The 17,441-nt window shown below is 40.6% G+C and overlaps 1 long non-coding RNA gene across 1 annotated transcript; it reads left to right on the forward strand.

The window, feature by feature from the left end:
- Positions 1-457: 457 nt before the first annotated feature.
- Positions 458-12,676, forward strand: LOC136560459 (uncharacterized). Its single transcript, XR_010784166.1, has 4 exons — positions 458-548; positions 5,042-5,162; positions 7,431-7,523; positions 12,613-12,676. It is a non-coding gene; the product is annotated as an uncharacterized lncRNA (long non-coding RNA).
- Positions 12,677-17,441: the final 4,765 nt, after the last annotated feature.

Consider the following 17,441-nt stretch of genomic DNA (forward strand, 5'->3'; position numbering starts at 1 on the left):
CTTCTCCATTGTACAATAATTTCCTTCTCTCATCTCTTTGTTCCAGAACTGAGAACAGCTTGAATTTGACAGATCAGATTTGGTGAGTGTTAACAAGCTAAAGTCAGCAAAACATTTTTCCAAATAGTTTCTTACAACTGTGGCACTGTTGGATGGGTTTGGATGATTCTGGCAGCCACTGGAGAAATTAATTTGCAGCAATTCCCAATATTTAAACACTTCCTAATACAGAGTTTTGCTAGAGTTTCCAATGCTGCAATTGATTTAAGATAATCAGACATTGTGGTTTTGCTGTGCTGTGAGGATTCTTCCTCATTTCCTTCATCAAGGTCATTTCATTTTTCTTCTCTCCACAGTGAAAAGCCATAAAGGAGAAGAATCCTCATCTCCTCCTGCCTTCAGCTTCACCCTGTGTGGACATTACATTTATTTGTGTGCTGTGTGTTCTGGGGCACACCAAAGGCACGAGTTCTCCAGTATTTTATCCCTAATGGTGGCCAATAATTGGTGCCAAGGAAATAAATAAAGGGAAGAAACCCAATAACAGGGTAAGCACCCATTATATTCCCTTAGTTCACAGCCAGATTTACTGAGCCTCAGAGCCTTTCCACTTGTGCCACTTTATTTCCTGGGTATTTTGCAAAATATTCTTGATGGCAATGCTTGGCCACGGTGAAAAATGTTATCTTTAAATGGAAACCTGGACTGGATGCTTTGTGCACTCCCACCCGGGTGTCAGGGAGATCTACCTGATCACCACAAGCTCTGGTTCCTTTTGTCACTGCTCACCCTGGCAGAATGCAATTTTATTAAAACACTGATAACACCATTTTATCATCCTAGCGAAAAGAGAAATATTTCTGAAGGGCAAGGTGAATTCATAAGAAAAAGTATTCCCTTATCATAAGTAAAAGAAATGTACCAGTTCATGTAAATACATGTTTGATTTATCAAAGCTCTTTGCCTTCTACAAATCCCCAAAGTACAACTGGAGTGACCCACCTGGTTTGATGTACAAGAAAATCTATTCCAGTGAATAATTTGAGACCTTGGAGAAGGCAAAGTATCAAAGTTTCCAAATCCTGAGTGCTAACAGGATGTTTGTGCTCTAAATTTGTCTGGATCTGTTTCTTGTAGAGTCCAGGAGAAGCCTAAGATGTCTTTGCCAATCTGCTGATTAAATAATATTGTTAATATGTGTTAAATTTGGAGTCATCACTACTGTGTGAGAAGCTAATCTCTTTTAAAAGTTCAGGCAAGTCAGCTCACAAAATTATGCCTCCAGATAATTTGTTTCTGGTCATTCATGGCTTCCTTTGGAAAGCACATGTGCCATGCCAGGGTTATTTGATATTGCAACCAGCTTAGAGCATGTCCTCCAAAACCAAAGGAATATTTTTTTCCAGAGTAGACGAGAGCAGTTTAATTTTTTTTTTTTATTAAACTAACAGTTCAGAATCAGATAGGAATTTGAAACAGAATAATTCCCTGGTGTTTCTATCACCCGAACAAATGCAACAGACTTCAGAGTGGATAATGACTTTGACTCTGGCAGATAAATCCTGACAAAATTCCCTGCCCATCCCACGGGGGAGTTTAACCACACAAATGCAAATAGCAAAACCCGGAAGGTGATTTCTTGCTCTTTTGCATAACAATGGCACCTCCTCTCCTTGCCCTGGGGGTTGATGGTGGACACTGTGGGCTCCTTACCTGGTGTCACTTGCCAGGGCGGTTCCCACTGAGCCAAGCCAAGAAGGCACCATCAGATTTTCTGCATTTTAGCTAAAAAGTGTGGCCTGGAAACCTGCTAAAAATCGAACCCAGAGAATCCTCCAGAAGTCAAAAGTCTGCAGGGCACAGAGCAGTTTGGAGAGGAAACTCCAAGCAGGGATTCAGGGTGCCTTTAACTTGGCCGTGATCCCTGCATGAGTGCTAATTCCCACTGGGGTGGAACAGGGAGTTAGACATTAAAAAGATGTGGTTTTACACTGCACAGATCCAGAAAATTGCTCTGGCCTAATTACCCCTGTGATTTGTTTCCTGTGATTTCCCAGTTCTCTTAATTTGCTTCTGAAAAGTACCTGGTGTGTCAATGTTTAACCTTTTCCAGCCAGAATGAAGGTTATTTCAGCCAAAGGAAACATTCAGGATGAATTTCTTTTATTTCCTTAACTTCAGGAGGTGACTTAACATCTGAACAGCTTTTTCTTGGAGCTTCTTTTTTTTTCCTCCTTAGAAAGGTACTTTTCAAGGACTCACAGTGAGTTGAAAAATACACAAAATATCTCTAAACTCAATTCATTTCACATCTATATGATGGTAGAAAACATAGATATGTCCAAAAACCTTACTGTGTACAGAAAAAAAATGTGGGGAAAACCTTGCTTGATATTAAAGTTGCTTTGCAATAACCTCATTTGTCAAGTTTTAAAAAACTTCTGAGGCTTTTGAGATTAAAAGCTCAAATCTCAATCCCACTCTCCTGAACTTCCTATTGAACACACTGGAAATAGATGGCACATGCAGCATTCTGATAACTCCTGACTCAGGCATTGTAAACACAGCTGAACAATGGATTTTTAGAACAATCAGATGTTTTATCTTTATTCTTTCCTTTCTGCCTCAAGCCATGCTTTTCCATATTTTACTTAAAAGCCAAGTTTAGAACCCAGAATTACTGATCTTCCAAATGCTGGTACAGAAACTGTTGGCCTTTTGTGGAAATACAAAATGCCAACCTGCAACAAATTCAGTGAAGCCACTGAAGAGATGCAGTAAACAAGAAATTCTGGAGTGCTTTTATTTGGAGAGAAGCACCTTTATTCCAAAATATTTTTCTCTATTGATCACTTAAGGACTATGATCAGTATGAGGGATATTTGATCTGATTCTGCCTGAAATCAAAAGGGACTTTCTTCCCCTTAAGTAAGACTTTCTTTCCCTTAAGTGTAAGACTTCAGCTGTGCTACAGGAAAATTGCCCAAAGCAGCAAAATGAGGTAAATTCTGTGAAATGTCAGAAAATGTTGTAGCTGTTGAACAGTAACAGGGAAAACTCACATTCCTAAAATCAAGGAATCCTTAGAAAGGTAACAGGGTAAACATAAAAAAAAGAAACTATATGGATCTAGCAAGGAATCTCTTGGGAAGCAAGTGCTAAAAATAGCATGATACAGAGCAGCAGGAGGAAGTGACTGTAATTATTAAATAAATGCTGAGAAGAAATTCCAAGAAATTGCCCAAACCAGAAATTCTACAAATTCAGAGTTGGGGCTCTGGTAGGTTTGGCACTGAAGAAATTGCTCTTATGATTTTGGAATACAGTCTAAGGAATCTGCTGTATTTCTAGAACACTCCTGAGCTGAAAGTCTGGCTCCTTTTCCAGCTCTGTTCCACAATTTATTGCCATGACCAAGGCTGGAAAACCGAGGTCCCTTCCTTGAGGATTCATGGTCCATAATAACCAGCACCACTCAAAACCCTGATGAGTTCAATCCCATCCATCTCAACTCAGTGAAAACAAATTGCTTCTTGATTGAAGGCCTGGCAGTGATACAGCCTAATTTATGCACATGAAGCTTCAGAGGGAGGAGCCTCACAACCAAAGACACCTCGAGCCTGTCCAGGATGTCACCCCTGAATTGCTGTGCTGAAAACCTGGTCACAAAAGGTCAAATATTGGCTGGGTGGCAGAACATGCAGTGCTGGTTGAGGAAATATGGGTGCAGGTCCCAGCTAACAGCACAAATCTGGCTGGGAGTATCCTCCTCAAGACTTGTCCACTCAAGGAGAGGAATGGAAACAGCCCAGAGCACAAAAGAGGAGTGGTTTTTATTCAGCTTCTGTTTTCCTGTCGGCTGAATTATGTTCTGGGTTAGGGAAGAGCCTTTTCTGATTGGGCTGAGCAGATTTTGGAAATATTCAGTGGTTGCTATTTGTTCATTGGTTTTTATATCTCTTTATTGTGTTTCCTTTCCTGAAGTCTCTTTTACAAAGCCCTCAGTCTTTACCTTCCAGTTGGTTGGTTTGAAAATGAGCTTGGTCATTTCAGGGCTGATGACAGCAGGCACCTCTTGTCTGACAGAATTCAGATTAAAAGTGTGATGAAGGAGATCTACCCTTATATCTCCAGAATAAATGCTCCAGAATTCCTTTAATAATACAATGTTTCCTATGGAGATGTATCACAGTTTCTGGTATTAAAAACTGCTCCTCAGGGTTTAATTTGATTTTTTTTTTAAAGAGGAGAAAAATGCATTTCTTTTACCAGATAATAATCAAATTTTAACCACAATCAATTTTTTTTCTTCTTTCTATTCTTTCTTAGCACACCTGGTAAAAACCAATTGCTATGCCTATCCCTTTCTATTTTTATCTAGGATACATCCCTTTCTTTTCTATTCCTGGTTAGAATATAGTACATAAATGAAGCCTTAAATTTGAACTTTAGAAGATACCAGTGTCTTTTTTCCTCCAAAGGATTATTAAGCTACTTTTATTAGCTGTCTAATTGGAAAGAGATCCTATTTTTTGTGCACTTCTGATAAATTGTTTTCCCTCGCTGGAACGTATTCCTATCTCTGTCTAAGGATATAAGATACAACTGGTGAAAAATAATAATGTGCAGTATAATTATTCTAATTTCCAGCCAAATTATGAAAGAGCAGGTAGTTCAAAGTGCATCTGTATTTAAATAAGACACTCTATCCACTAACTGCTAGAATATGAAAATGATTCTGCTCTTTGCCATTGGATTGTGGAGTTAATTTCTGTGGAGTCAGGAATTAAGTGATTATTGTAGCAATGCCTTGCATGGATATTGGCCATAAAATCTTACAAATTACAGTGTGGGAGAGTTTTAAACTTTAACATCTCACATTACTTTCATCACATTCAATAAAATGTTTTACTCTTCCCTGATGTTTCATCAGGATGTGTGATTTCATTATCTCCATGTTCCAGGCACATCTCGTGAAGGGAATGTTTTAAATCATCCCCATGATGAGTTCTTCTCATATTTTCCTTATTCCTTTCAACAGATTTCACAATTGCCCATGTCCCAGAGGAAATGCTTGGAAACTAGTCTGGCAAGGAGGAATATCACAACTTTCTCTGTCAGGAATTGTGGGATGTTCATTTGAGTACATGGGGCTAAAGCAGGTAAGATAAATGTACTGCAAATATGGTGTATCTTACCACACTCAGGGTAATGCTGATTCTGCATGACAACAAAGGAATTTGGGCTTGAATAACCCTTGTGGGTCCCTTGCCACTCAGGATATTCAATGATTTTTATGTTACTAAAAAATTCATTTGCCAAAGTGAACAAAAGACTGAATAATTTCAGAAGAACTGCGCAATCAAATGGGACTTTATTTTTTACCATGACAAATCCTTTATTAGAATTCCTCTATTACATGGCAAACTTTTCAAATTCTCAACCATGTCCTTTCATTTTGCACATTTATGAAATGACTTTTCATTTCTAAGTTAAAAAAAAAAATAATAAAGGTCAGAAGAAGGCATAAAAAGGGTCAAATTGTTGAGGACTCCTTAAAGATTACCAGGTTTGACTGGGAGTTATCAGCTGGTCAGACAAGAAACAGAGTTTGGTGAGACAAAACTGCATTCCCAGAAGGCAGAGCTGGGGTTAGAAGACAGAATTACCTCTGAGGAGTGTGTGTAACACACACCCACATCAAGGGATGGATTGGGGTCAAGAGACGAGTGATGTGGCATGACTGGCAATAGGAGCCCATTTAATTGAGATGACAGCTGTCCTCCAGTTGCTATTCCTTGAATAAATTATTTGATTTGATTAGTTTTTCTCAGGCTGCAAGATGAGATGAGGCTTTATATTAATTCTGAGAACTCTCGTTTATTTGCACTCTGATGATGGCTCCTCTGCCCCAGCTGCAAATGCTTCCAAGTCAATCTGGACATGTTTATTTACCTGAAAAGTCTGTTTTTCTGCTGGGTGTTCAGCTTCCCAAAGCAGTAATTATTGTTTTGGGTCGTGTGTTTGTGTCTTTGGCTGCTCTCTGCTCAGCTCTGGTTGTTCCTGGTGCTGGTAACAGGAATGGGCACTGCTTCAACTTCCAAGCTTATTTGGGATCAGGTCAGATTTAACTGAGTGGACATTTTTACTTCTTCCAGATATCCCTGAGCAAGGTGGGAATGAAATGATGGGAATTTATCAGAGCAGACGAGAATGATTGTTTACCTGCTGGAAAGGTGAAAGGAACCTGGACTGGTACTCAGGATTCTCACAAAAGTCAGGAGGATTTGAATAAACACAGACAGCAGGGCAATGTCCTTGGGGTTTATTTCTGTTTCAGATGAATCCTCCTGTTCTGCATTGCCACCTGTGCCACCCCTTGTCTGACAAATTAAAAAGAAGCATCCCAGATATTTTAATAAAAAGCACAGAGTGCTGCCAATATTTTAAAGGACAAGGAGGTGCCACAGATTGTTGAAACTCAGAGTCGTGAACAACAACTATCAAATATTTCAGCCTCTGAGATTGTCAAACAACACAATTCATCCCCTTATAAACAAATCAATAAATGCAAAACCAAGTTAAAGGATATTTAAAAAAAAAACAACAATCACCAAGCGTGATTGTTTATTGGAGTAATTTATTATTGGATAATAGATAATTATTTATTATCTCAAATGTATTATAATATATAATATATATATTATATATTATTTGCTCTTTGATTCTTCCTCCAGTGAACACATGATAATAAATAATTATCAAAGAGCAAATAATATATTTGGATGTTCACCCATTGTTATGCTACTGAAAAGTTGAGCAAGCACGGACAGAAAGTATCAGCAACAAAACTTTGTTCAGTAGAAACTTTGCTATCAGTTTCCAAAGAGACACCACTAATCCTGCCTCCTTTATATAATTCTGTTGACAGCTTTTATCATATTCCCTTGAAGCACAGAGTGATGTTGACTGAAAGGATTCAGGCATGTTTCCATTATTAATTTTGCTGGATGTATATGAGCAGTTTAATATGATAGCTTAGAAAAACCCACTCCTAGATGCAGAGTTCTAAACTTGCCTCATTCCCCTGCAACACTGTTGGAATCTGTTTCATGTGTCTTTTATTTGGGGAGATAAAACATGTAGTTTTAAATCAATGGAATTCTCTCTAAATGCACAATTGACATCTGCTGTCAGCTGTCATCTGCTTCATAATTAACAATCCAGATGTTTACATGGTTTTATCTAAAAGAAATCAGTTTATTGTTTGATGTTCCAGATGAGAATTATGATTTCTTGACTTCCCTTTCTCATGTTCAGAGGAAACATGTTCTCCTCTGATGTGGATGACGCTGCTGGTGCGTGCTGGGTGTTCACTGATTTCTTAATTTCCAGAGTTTTGCCCTTTTTTTGTCACACTCCTTTTCCAGCTCTTCCTCCTTTTTGGCCCAGAATTTCAGGCTCTGCTTGGCTCTCCAGACCTTGCACTGATCTGGAGATCTCTCAGCAAACCTGGTCCTCAGGTGAGTGTTAACACATTTAACACAGAAGTTAAACGAGATTCACTCTCCAGGTTTGTCTCCCCCAGGGAACACCACTTTCTGCATTGCTGAATTAGAGCTGAAAAGCAGAATTTACACTCAGCACCAGGAAATGGAGTCAGGCAGGACCCTCAGCTACATCTTGTCTGTTGTTTTACCTTTAAATATCATCCCTGGTCTGCTCCTCTCCCTGTGCCTCCTCTTTCCCTGTCCCAGGCACTCATTCCATTATTTCTCTTGCTGGTAGAATCTTGTCTGGTGCTTTCCTGTTGACATTTGCTTTCTTGGAACAAAGCACATTGATTTTCTGTACTATTTCATCTCTTACCTAAACATCTGAGAATTGTCAAATTTGCTGCTTTATGGTGAGACTTTAGCACAAGTTTCCAGCTTCCCATTCCTTAGGGCAAGGCAGGGATGGACACCCCTGTGTGGTTCTCTGCTGGACCCTAAAATCAACATCAGTGACTGTGAATGCAGCTAAACTTTGGTTTTATTCCAGTAGGAAAACCCCAAAACCTGTCTGACCCTGAGTAATCCAAAAGGATTTTCTACTTCATCATAACATCCTTTTCCTGTGTTTCCTTTCAGTGAGTGGTAGACACTCAATTTAAATGAGTCAAGAAAAAGAAAACCTGTGGTTTTTATTGGCATGGTGCAGATCTCCACCTAAAAAAAGTGAATTAATTTTTCCTGGATTGCTAAACAACCACTGACTGCTAACACAGCATTTGAATTTCACTACAGCAAATGAATTTGGATAGAAAAGTTAAAGTTCTCCCAAACTCTTCCTGGTGCTTGGCATGAAATTTCCTTTGCCCTCAGAAGCACATTGGTTTTGATGTAAATACTTTGATTATTTTCAAAATAGGAACTGGAAATAAATTCTGGTTAAGAAATATGCCACAGGTTGGAATTCTTTGATTAAAATCCCTCATTTGGCAAGGTGGTGGCTTCTGACTTGAAGAGGGAGAGGAGATTTTGCTGTAAAAGGGAACTTGGAGGTGGCAGGAGATGGTGATTGTTGGAGATGGATGTGAAAATGGAGAGTTCAAACCCACAAGGAATATTGGGCCTTGGGAATTGCTCCTTTGTTGCTTCCTTTCCTCTTTTCTTAGTGCAGGGAGAGCTAGGAGGTTTGGAATGGTGATTATTATAAGTGTATAAAATATTCTGAGTAACATCTATTGTATAAAGGATATTTTTTGAGATTATAAACTGGTGAACAAGCTGCAGTTTAATGGAAAAGATAATTAAAGTTGCATCTAATGTTTGAGGGGGTTTTTAGGTTTTTTTGTTTTGTTTCAGGACTGTCTTTTCTCCTTATTTCTTGTAAAGGAAGCTGAAATCCCCACTTTATAAAAGAGTTCTGAATAATTTATATAATGAGCTGATGGAAACAAAAATGGAATTTGTAATTCTGATATTTCCCTCCTTTTTCTGCAAGGGGAGGAGAAGAGTTATGTGAAAAAAAATGAATTGCAAAAAGGAGAGCTAATGGGATTCAGTGTAAAATGTGTTTCATGAAAAGTATTAATAGGAGAACAATTTGATCACATAGAAAATCCATTGCTGTTTAATGTTTAGTGCACATTTCCGGGTAAAACCTGAATTTTAGCAGGCATTTGCTGAGGTATTTGGAATTCTCTGCTTCCTACAGCAGACATGAAACCCTGTGCCTGCCTGGAAGGCTGACACGGAGCCCTCAGTTCAAAAATCATTACCTCTAGTCAGTGCCTTGTGACTTTCTGCAGGGCTGGGAGCTCTTTATCCTTGCTAATTTTTGTCCCTCATATGTTTATGTGCAACAACTCATTTTCTGCCAAAAAAATCTACTTAAACACAACTGAGTCTTAAAAAGAAATGAGTTCAGGTGAGTTTACCCAGCCCCAGCATCCCAGGTCTGCCCTGTGCAGCCTGGTGAGATTTTCAGCTAAAAAATCATTACCTCTTGTCAGTGCCTTGTGACTTTCTGCAGGGCTGGGAGCTCTTTATCCTTGCTAATTTTTGTCCCTCATATGTTTATGTGCAACAATTCATTTTCTGCCAAAAAATCTACTTAAACACAACTGAGTCTTAAAAAGAAATGAGTTCAGGTGAGTTTACCCAGCCCCAGCATCCCAGGCTGCCTTGTGCAGCCTGGTGAGATTTTCCCTGCCATGAACCCTCCCAAGCCAACACTTCACTCTCAATTTTATCTCTCTGCCCACTGCACACCTCTGCTTTATCCTATTTGCTGCACAACATTCACTGCAGATAAATACAGTGCAAGCATACATTGAATTTCCTGGGGATGACACAGGCCAGGAGTGACCTTCAGCTCTGCTGTAATCTCATTGCAGGAGTTTCTTGGGCAGAAGTTACAGAACTGGGGGAATTACACTGAGATAACAACAAGCCAAGTGTGTGAGTTCATCCCAGTCCCTTGCAGTCTGTTTGCTCTTTCTCACATCAGCCCAGGGCAGAAGGGGAGGGTCAAGGTGGCCTGGGGAGGCTTTGTCACCTTTACACCTAAAAATGTGTAATAATAACAAAGGAGAGTTTGATTCCAGAGCAGCTTTGATGTGTTAAGCTGAGATCAGGGCACATTTACTGCTGGTAATGTGGTTCTAAGGGAGAAGCTCTGCAAACTGGAAGGGATTTTAATCCTGCAGCAGGACTTTCTGCAGAAACCACAGCTGGGATAAACCTCTGTCGCAGACATCTCTTATGGAAAATCCTCCCCTTAGGATTTTGTCCTCCTGAGAAGCTGAGAGGCCTCAGGGACAAAATGTAAACATTGATTATCTGCTGCTGTGGAATGCAACAGGTGCATCTGTGATTGGCCCATGTTGGATGTTTCTAATGAATGGCCAATCACAGCCCAGCTGGCTCAGACAGAGTCCAGGACAGCTGCCTTTGTTATCATTCTTTCTTTTCTATGCTTAGCTTAGCCAGCCTTCTGAGATGAAACCTTTTCTTCTATTCTTTTAGTATAGCTTTAATGTAAAATATACCATAAAACAATAAATCAAGCCTTCTGAAACATGGAGTCAGATCCTCGTCTCTTCCCTCACCTGAAAACCCCCGTGAGCACCGTCACACACCTCATCCCTGTTTGGCTCAAATTGAGGGCTGTGAGCTTCTGGTGCACTCCAAGTTATGTTTCCAGGTGGGATTTTAGGTGAAATCTGAGGTGGGCTCAAACCTGGGAGCCACTGAGGTGATAATGTCACTGGGAGTGGTTTTGGATGGAGACTGCAGGGTTTGACCCCATTTGTGATTCAGCCAGGAGACATTTCTTGCAATTCTGTTCTCACAGTGGCATTTCTGTGATTAAATGTGGACAGAACTTTAGACTCCCACAAAAAAAAAAAAAAAAAAAAAAAAAAAAAAAAAAAAAAGACAAAAATCATGCTGGAGAACACCTTCAGTGCAGATCCATTCAAGATCTTCCTGCTGGCAGTGACAGAGTGTCTGCAGTGTCAGCGTTAGAAATAACAACTGTAAAAATATCTGATATATATAATAGCTGATCTATGTGGGAACTTAAAATCTCCTCACAATTACACTGAATCCCAAGTGATTTAAAGAAAAAGAGGAAATGCAGAGAAGGAAAAGGCACAGAGCAGCAGGGGCTGGGACATGACACAAACATTGGGCAGCAAGCAGGGCCATGGTCACACCTGGAGCTTCACCAGCAGAGAGGGAATTCTGCTGAGGGGCACAAAGAGAAACGCACAGAAAGAAGGAAAAGTGCTTTATTCTGTGCTGATTATCATGGGGTAAAAGAACCTGCCATCAAAATAATCTGCCATTAAAATAATCTGCCATCAAAATAATCTGCCATCAAAATAATCTGCCATTAAAACCCAGCAGGCTGCTTGGTCTGCAACTGGAATTTTCTGCTCAAATCCCAACAAGTTCTGTAAGATCTGGCTGCAAAGTGAAAATGCTGACAAAAAGACTCTTCTTGTGCTGTTTGGGTCCTTCCAGCAGAAGTTTTCCTGGGTTTAAAAGTTGCACCACACTGACTTCATTATTAGTTAAGTGGCAGAGCAACACATTTCTTTCCCATGAAAATAATTTTTGAATTAATGGAATTATTTGCAACCCCTTCACGTGTCAGAGTTAATCAGAGAGGTCCAATTTACTCCAGACAGAGGAGGATTCATGAAAGGCTTTCTACAAAACATTGTTTTTCTGACAGTTTTGGAACCTTTGCATGCTGCAATCTTCTGCTGATATTGCAAAAGTAATTATCTCCTTTAGGTTGCCTTTATATTAAATATTGAGTTTGTTGGTTAATAAGAGGTATAATTCAGTTCTGTGTGATTGGTAAATCCATCCTGATGATGTGATTTATGCCAAATTTCTTGATTTTTTTTCTTTTGAATTCTCCCCTGGAGGCAGAATGCAAAACAGAGAAAACACGCAGCTGCTTTATTTGAACTCCCCCACTCCTTTGACATTAAATAATGACATTACTCAAGAAGCTGTTCAGGAATCCATAAAATTAGCATTATTGAGCAGAAATATGGTATCTTATAAATCAGTAATTATTAACGAGCTCTTGGGTGATACAGGGAAGATGAGTTCCTCAGAGAAAGCCCTGATTACAGCAGACAGGCAGAGCAATATTCTTAAAATTACACTCCAATCATATGGATTTTCCCAGCTGGCATATTCAAAAACACCTGTGTTTGAAACTTCAGGAAGTTTTAAAAACACCTGAATGGGACTTTCACCCCTCAGTGACAACTTTGCTGCTCTTAGGGGCTGAAGGTTTGTAGGTTTGGCTCCACAAATTGGTGGGGAAAGCATCTGCTGGTTTCCCCATAAATTGCTCATCTGGAGCGTAAAGAGCATCAATTCTTTTTTTTGGGTCTGATTTAATCTGTGGTGAGTGTGTGGATCCTCCCCCAGGTGGATTTTAGTGGATTATTGTCAGCTCTTCAGCTGAGGATCCCTCTCAGCCCTCTGAGTTATCCCACAGAGTCATTTGCAGAGAGACTCTTTCAGAATTCCCAAATCAATACCTTCTAATCAGATTTATAAATTAATTATTGCTCTGTTTCTGATTGTCCTTCAGTCCTATCAGCACAAGTCCATCATTTCAGCTGGAAATAAAAAGGGATAAAGAAGGAGAAAAAGATTTACGACTGCAAAATTGTAAGTATGGTTGAATTTGGATCTAATGTCCATAACCCTCACAAATTTGGGGGGAATCAGGTTCTGAGACATACATAAAGTGCATTAGTGACAATTTCACTACTTTTCCATCAGTATATTAATGATAATTTTGGGATGTTCCTGACTCTGAATCAGAGGATGTAACCCAGTGCAGCTCTATTGTTTTAATGCACTTATAATGGCCACAGACCACCTGAAAATCCCTTTTAAGTCTTTTCAGGAATCCTAAATTGAGATTAAGAAAGTGTTTTGAGGCTTGCGCATTTATGGAGTGATTCCAGTTGTCATGCCATTTGGGAAAAAAAGAAGAGAATAAAAAACTTGGGCAGAAGTTTTATTATATAGGATTGTGCTGCAACTGCAAGCACTCAGTAAAAAGGCAGTGGGTGTATTACAGCCCTTTATGTCACATTTAATGTTGTGGTGCTGAGGACTTCGTGCAAAATGCAGTTCTCAAGTTCTATCAGGATAGAGGAGCCCAAATCTCAGCACATTCAGCTGGCTGGAAAAGCCAAAAAGAAACAGAACTCTGTTTTCTGCAGCATTTTCACAGCCTCTGAAAGCAATTTCTGAGGGAATCTTGAAGCTCAGAAATTCCCATGAACAGTAATTTAGTTTTATTTTTAATGGAGGACAAATCATTCCTCATTTGAGTTCAGGCAGTTTGGGATGTGGAGGACGTGCCCAATCAGGTCTGCTGCCTGCTCCTGTGACCTGCTGCACCCCTCCCTCCATCCCTGCACAAACCCACCCCAGAACGTGTGAGATTGTGGCTTTTTGAAGTGCACATTAAATTTCTCTTAATTCTCTTTTCTCAGCCTTTAGGGTGCCTGGGTTGTTTTTCAGCTTCACTCTTCGGCAAGTTGCTGCAGCCACTAATAAAAAGCTGTAAAAATAACACATGAATAACCTTTGAAGAAGTCTGCCTCTGAATTAGATGCCAGATTCAAGATGGGGATGTTTAATACAAGAGCAGTGCTTTTCAGGATTTCTGAGTCTCCTTTTAACTCAAGGAACTTGGTTAAAAAAGAAGAATCTTGTTCATCTCCCAGGTAATCAGAGGGACTGGTTTCCCTTCATTTTCTCCATTAATCTGATTTCTTCATGGCCACCTTGCAGTGCAGAGAGTTTTAGTGTTGGTAAACAAAGTAATGAATGAAACAAATAAAAGGAACCCTGGGCTGAGCTGGGTTATTTCCATATCCCCTTGGAAATTCATTACCAGAGCTTTTCTGGGATTGCTGGACCTTTTCAATTCAGCACAGTGTGCTCATCTCTGCTCAAGTGGAAGGAATCCTGTTTGATTTAGCTACTTCCCATGGTAATGTGTGTCACTTGATCATTTTCCTTAGCTCTCACAGACTACATATCCCTTTGCTTTTACATTTGATTTTCTGGCACACATCTGTGACGGTGTTCACAGGGGTTCAAGGATGAGGGAAGAGATGAGGATCTGACTCCATGTTTCAGAAGGCTGGTTTATTATTTTATGATATTTATTACATTAAAACTATGCTAAAAGAACAGAAGAAAAGGTTTCATCAGAAGGCTGGCTGAGAATAGAATAGCAAGGAACGATAACAAAGGTTTGTGGCTCAGCTCTCTGTACGAGCCAGCTGGACTGTGATTGGCCATTAATTAGAAACATCCAACATGGGCCAATCACAGATGTACCTGTTGCATTCCACAGCAGCAGATAATCAATGTTTACATTTTGTTCCTGAGGCCTCTCAGCTTCTCAGGAGGACAAAATCCTGAGAAGGAAAAGATTTTTCATAGAAGATGTCTGTGACACCACATCAACATTCAGGAGTTGGTGGATTAAATAGAAATGGGGTGTGCCAGCCGAGTTCCAGGGAATTAAAGGCTGAATGTGAATCCCAGCACCCTGGGAAGGTCACAGAATCTGTGCAAGGCTGAGGAGCAGAGTCTGCACTGCGTGTGGTGCTCTCCCAGCTCTCCCTGGAGGCCACCAGGCTTTCCCAGGTGTGTTGGGACAAACAAACATTCAGCCACATTTCCAGATCCGTGTGCCTGCCCTGCAGCCCAGCACAGCTGTGTTATAGTTCCACCAGCCCTGAATGAAATGCAAGTGTGTGGTGGTACAGCAGTGTCAGCACGAGCTTCATCCCTGACAGAAAACCCATTTGGGTGCCAAAAACAATCCCTGGCTAAACAGCCTAGAGGGAAGCCAGGGCCCTTCAGCTCTCGGGAGATGCTTTAGTGTAAAACTGGCTTCTGCCTGCAGGTACCTCCCAGGGGAAGCAGCCAGAGTACATTAAACTTGTGCTTAGGTGTTTTTAGTCCACAGGCAGGGATTCAGCAGGAATTAATTGGCTTTGGTGAGCTGCAGGCACGGAGGATCAAAGCTGGTTGATGGTAAAGTATTACTGCAGTACTTGTACCTTCAGTGTTCCCTGTTAGTGCAGCAGCAGTGTGGGTTTATAAGGAGCTAATCCCTTGTAGGAAATAAATGTGATGCCTTAGTGCCAGCATTTGGAATGGTAGGGGATGGATGAATATTTGCTGGAGCAGGAAAACAGGTGCACTGCATGACATTTAGAGTGTTTTCCCTCTGGAAGAAAAGAAAAAAAAATAGAGTTCTACTGAATATTGGTGAGTAGGAAAAAAATCAAAGGAAAAAAGAAAAGAACATTCTCCAAGCAGAGAATGGTGCTGACAGCACATCCAGCATTCCTCATATTCCTATATTCCCACATTCCCATGGAATTCCCACATTCCCAGGGGGTGCAGGGCAGTCCCCATGGATGGGCTCACTGAGCTCTGCCTGCCCATGGGCTCCTTTAATGGCAGGGAAAATCCATCTTCACATCCTGCTGGATTCAGGAGTGCCAGAGACTGTGTCCAGCCTGCAGAGCACTCGAATTCTAGGATCTCCCTCATGCTCTTAGGGCATTGTGGTTTTTCCTTCCCCAGAGGACTGTGGTTTGTGTCTTTTCCACCCAAAAACTGTCCCTGGGCTCACTGTGACATGAGCTATCACCAGATCCCCCAGTTCAGGGACAGCTGGCAGGGCAGTGAATCTCTTTGGGGCTGTCACCCTGTTGGCATCTGATCTGCACCCAGTACTGAGATTTCTGCTCCCCCACCCCAGTGTTTGTGCTGCTTGAGCTCTCCCAGAGCTCTGACCCAGCTGCTGCCGTCCCTTCCACACGTGGGTCTCTGCCAGACTGAGTTTAAAATACCAACCTACAACTTTGTGGTGCCCCTTTTGGGGTGATACCCACGGCTTGAATTTAGGATATCTTCTTCCAAAGCTGCCCTCTTTGCAGGTTTGAGAGAAAAGCATCCTCACAGAGCTCTGTCAGACACCTCAGAGTCTCTTCTCCTTTCTCTGTTCATCCCTTCAGTGCTGGATATTTGGGTACTATCTCTGCTTCACAATTCATTCTCTTGCTTCCCTTCTATTTTTCTATTTGTTTTCTAATTTGAGATCAGGCAGTGCTGGCGTTCCTGGTTGAAGTTTGTGATCCTTGGGTGTTTATGGCACATAAAGTTCCAGATTCCAAGCCCTGTTAAGTGATTGGCTCCAGCCTCTATAAAAGTTCACTGGAAATTGTTAAAGGCTGCTTTTTTACAGCTTTGGGAGGACTTTGGGAGGACTGTGTGACTCTATCAGACACACAGCACGCTGTGTTAGCCCTTCAAAAGGTTCTCTGAATGCATTGGGAGAAGTAACTTCAGCTTCACCCTTTGCTTCAGTGAAATTCTAAGTATTTGGCAAAAAATATCTGTTTTTTTTTTTTCTGACAGGCTTTTGCCTCAGTTGCAGAGCTGCTTCAGTTAATCCATTTTGCTCACACTGAATTTTGCCATCTGAAATGCTGCTGGAAGAGAAGAAGATGATCAACAGCAAATCTCTCCTGCCACAATCCAGTCCTGTCCATTCTGCCTGGCAGAAAGGGAACATTTTAAATAGTGCAGCAATTCAGAACAATTCCTGCACTAGCAGGATGGGATGAAAAGGAAATGAGGAGCTCAGACCCATGGAAATCAAGGAAAATGTTCCAGGTATTATGTGAAGGTTTAGGTTCAGTGCATCAGTGAGCAATAAATTCATCACACAGATGTTTCCTTGGTCTTGTGCTGTGCTTTGGGACTGCAGGTGTGTGTTATCAAACCAGCTAAAGGGGATCTTTACCTTCAACTTGATATTTCCATCCTGCTTCCCAGGACAGCTCACAATTAACAGCATTTTTCCTTCTTTTCCCTTTTCCTTTTCCTTTTCCTTTTCCTTTCCCTTTCCCTTTTCCCCTTTCCTTTCCCTTTTCCCCTTTTCTTTTTTCCTTTTCCTTTTCCTTTTCCTTTTCCTTTTCCTTTTCCTTTTCCTTTTCCTTTTCCTTTTCCTTTTCCTTTTCCTTTTCCTTCCCCTTTTCCTTTTCCTTTTCCTTCCCCTTTTCCCCTTTCCTTTCCCTTTTCCCCTTCCCTTTTCTTTTTTTCCTTTCCTTTCCTTTTCCTTTTCTCCTTTTCTTTTATTTTTATTCCTACCTTAGCTTGTATTCTTGTACTCCTCCTTTGCTCCTTTTTGTTGTCCTTTCCTGCATTTTTCAAGGGCACACTGTATTTCATTCCCATCCCTCTTATTTTCAGCTTACTGAAATGAAAAAAAAAAAAATGTTCCAGTCTTCAACAAAGGTCTTGCAAATGTACTGAGTTTATTCACTTTCAAAAGTTTTCTAGGAATACCCACTCATTCCTGTGTATACC

The sequence above is a fragment of the Molothrus aeneus genome, chromosome 10 (genome assembly GCF_037042795.1).
Source record: "Molothrus aeneus isolate 106 chromosome 10, BPBGC_Maene_1.0, whole genome shotgun sequence".
Taxonomy (NCBI): Eukaryota; Metazoa; Chordata; class Aves; order Passeriformes; family Icteridae; genus Molothrus; species Molothrus aeneus.